Consider the following 3832-nt stretch of genomic DNA (forward strand, 5'->3'; position numbering starts at 1 on the left):
CAGAATCAAGGATTCGATTTATAAATATACATATATTTACATTATAATCTTATTCCTTTAAATAATCGTGCCGTTAGACTGAATGAATTGAAACGGATGGAGTATATAATAATTGACCAATGACCTTTACATTTTTTTTTTGAGGGAAACGAGAGACGAGTTTATTGATCACAATGACATGGAATATGGAAATGACCCACCACAAGAGCCGGAGGTTCATTCCAAACATGAAGTGAAGAAAACTCTCTCGCCATTTTCGCCAAACCATGGGCGATAACATTTTGATTACGACGAACATGCGTTAAACGGAAGCCAGAAAGAGACGACAGTTCTTCGCGGCAGAAAGTAGCAAGAAGACCAAACTCAGAAATATTCCTAGCGCCCGAAACAATCGCATCACATGCGCGCTTGCTATCCGAAACCACGACACCTCTCGCAAAGCCCAGCCTCTTAATCCAAGAGAGAACCTCTTTGATGCCCAAGAGCTCACCCTCCTCAACACTACATCTGCCCAAGATCTTTAAAGAGACCCCAGTGATGAAATTTCCCCTATGATCACGGAAAATCATCCCAATCCCCAATGTGTTCTCATCGTCAAAGAAAGCCGCGTCAACACCACAGAGGATCTCACCCTCCGACATGTCATGCCAACCCAAACATACTGGCGGCGTTGGGGGAGCAGCTTCCTGCCTAACGCGAAGGGCTCTGGCCAGTTCCCACTCTTTATGGCAGCCCGCAGCTGCTTCCACGGAGCGCCCAGGATTCGGATAAATTCCTTTCCAAACAACCGTGTTACGGTCCTTCCAAATCTGCCAGAGGACCATAGCACTTGCCTCTTCTAAGATACAAAAGAGAGCTTGTATGAAAGAATCACTTCTAGCTGTAATTGAGTCGACGAGCGAGGAGAGGTTACAAGCGTTCCAACACGCTTCAGCAAACGGGCAGGAGAAAAATGTGTGGTAGAGATTCTCGAAGCCATCGCGGCAATTCGCACACTCCCCCCAACAGCTAAGCCACGAGAAGAAAGATTATCTTTTGAGGGCAAGTTATTGCGCGCTGCGCGCACAAGAAAATGGCGGACCTTAGGCGGAACATCGGTCTTCCACATATTACGCCAATGACCTTTACATTATGATTTACCAAAACATCAATTTGTCTCATTCACACACGTTTCTAAATTGATGTAAAGCATATGGTTATGCCTCTTAATAAAATCGTAGGCCTAATATAAAATATTAATTTGAGGATACGAAAAAAATTATACATACAGGACCAAATAAAGCAAGTGACATGTTTATAAAAAAAAAATATTCCCTCCATCCTCATAAAAAAATCTTGATCTAAATGATACGAATTTTAATATAGTTGAATATGTTGTGTGGGTGAGTAAGAGTCCGATTTTAACGTATGGAGAATTTGTCAAAATTATTAAAAATATATTGAATACATTTTATGAGAACGGACAAATATGATACTCCCTCCGTCGCAATAATAAAGTCCCCTTTCTTTTGGGCACGGGTATTTAGGAGAGGTAAAATAGATGTAAAAACAGTAGGGACCACATAATTAGTGCTTTAATTAATATTATTTTATTAACTAATTAAATTGACTATTGACTAATACACAACAAACCATTCTCTGCCATTCTCACTCTCTCTTCTCTCAAACCATTCTCCACTGCACCACCACCTATTGCGGCAGTCCAAACCCCCGCCCAACGCCTGAGGCTCAAACAGCAACAATAATCTCCAACAATAATCAGTTGTGGTGGATGTTTTGTAGAGAAGAACAAGGTGGACGGTGAATGGTGGACGGCGGCAGATCTTTTATTTTTACCTCTGACCTCGCGCCGGCGTTGCGGGAATTGAGAGAGGGAGAGGGAGGTCGTTGACTCAGAAATTCGGCAGCCACAGCAAGCCGCAACCCCTACTCGTCTGAAACCCTAAGCCCCAAATTTCTCCCGCTCAATTCCCGGTGACCGCACGCCGAAAGGGGTGTCGTTCTCCGAGGCAGTGGTCGGGGAAAGCTTCGACTTTTGGCTTCGAGTTTTTATTGTCTTCATTCCCGCAGAGATATGGTTTTGATTTTTGATTTTACTGGTATTTGGTCGGATTTGAAGGTTTCTGGAATTGGGGAAGGAAAACGGGCGGCGGTCGTAGGGGAAGGAAGGCCGGTGGCGTGAGGGAAGGAAGGCCGGCGGCGAGCCTTGTTTCAGAGAGAAAAGGCGAGGAGAGAGAGGGGGGAAAGGAGGGAGGCGGTGAAATTGGGGGTTGGGTGGAGACCCTCGCTGCTGCTGAGGGGCCGGCGAATCGGCGCCCTTATTCCTGCTGAGAGGCGGTGGAGGCGGCGAGGCGGTGAAAGAAGAAGAGGAGAGAGGGGGGAGATGACGATTTGAGAGAGAAGAGAGAAGTGAGGAGAGAGAGAGGCAGGTGGGTTGGGTTGTGAGAGGAGAGAGAGACATAATTAAATCTATTAATTGTATGCTAATTAATGCCAAAAAAGGAAAGGGGACTTGAATATTGGGACGGCCCAAAAAGGAATACGGGACTTGAATATTGGGACGGAGAGAGTACATTTTATCAATTTTATGATGACAAATGGACTATATAAAAAGAATCTAACTAATCAAACGCGATAATTTAATAGAATCGAAAATGGAAATCCCCATATAAAAAACATAAAAATATCTAACAAATTAAACCCAAATTGAACTACGAATCATAAATTCTTCCAAGCCAGGAAATTTCTTCCACAGATCATGTAATTTACCATCCATACCAATCAAACGCAAGCACTTGAGCTTATGAAACTCGAAGCTATTTGTTAATCCCTCAATGGTGGTGGTGGTGTAATTCAGTGTTAATCTCTCAATGGATGGGCATCTCGAAATCAAATCCCTAATTAAATCACCATTTACAGTCACATTGGATAGATGAAGGGATTTAAGATTTGGAAGGATTACCACTCTATTCCTCTTTTGGAGATCAATCGTGTGGCCTTGAACAAATAATCTAGCTAGGATTTCTGATTCAAGCACCTCATCTGGTAGAACAAAGCATCGCCTACTTGGAATTTGAAGCCGGAGATCAGTAGCCCCCAATTTGATCGCTTTCAAAATCAATTCTCTAGCCAGCTGAGAATCGTCTTCATCGTATTCCTTCATCATGATCAGCTCGAAACTCTTAATCTTTAGGTTCAGATCTTCGTACCTCTGCATAATCTTCTTCGTGAATCGCGCAAACTCACCCACGCGATTTCTGAACTCGGATTGCTTGAAACAGAGGTTGGGGCGCGTCCACCGCGCGCGGTGCCAGGATCTGGATAGGAGAGTGGATCGAGCAGCATCTCTTGGACGCAGACGAGATTGTATGCGTTGAATGATTTCTTCTGGAACTTCAAATTCACTTGATCTGCTCTTATTCTCCATCCAAATTTGTTTTGAGGGTTTCCAACAAGTTGTGGCGAATTCCTCTCTCTCTCTCTCTTCTTGCCCCATATATATAGATATCCGATTTTTATTTGTTTAACATATCTAAATCATTATTTTATTTATGTTAAATTAGATTAGTTTAGATTCATATCAACCTTTTCCATATCCGATTTTTTTAATTAATTTCGGGCTATTTAAATATGAACTAATAATAATAATATAATAATACAGTTTAAACTTTTAAGAGCTCAAAATTGTTATATTAGATGACCGCGATTAATTTTGTTATATTGATGGTTTCATGTTATTTGTTTAATCAATGAATTGACTTAAATTATTTATTTGTAATCTAAATTTAATAATTATTATACGTATTCAATTAGTATAAAATACCCATTGAAT

This window comes from Salvia miltiorrhiza, chromosome 7 (assembly GCF_028751815.1).
Source record: "Salvia miltiorrhiza cultivar Shanhuang (shh) chromosome 7, IMPLAD_Smil_shh, whole genome shotgun sequence".
Taxonomy (NCBI): domain Eukaryota; kingdom Viridiplantae; phylum Streptophyta; class Magnoliopsida; order Lamiales; family Lamiaceae; genus Salvia; species Salvia miltiorrhiza.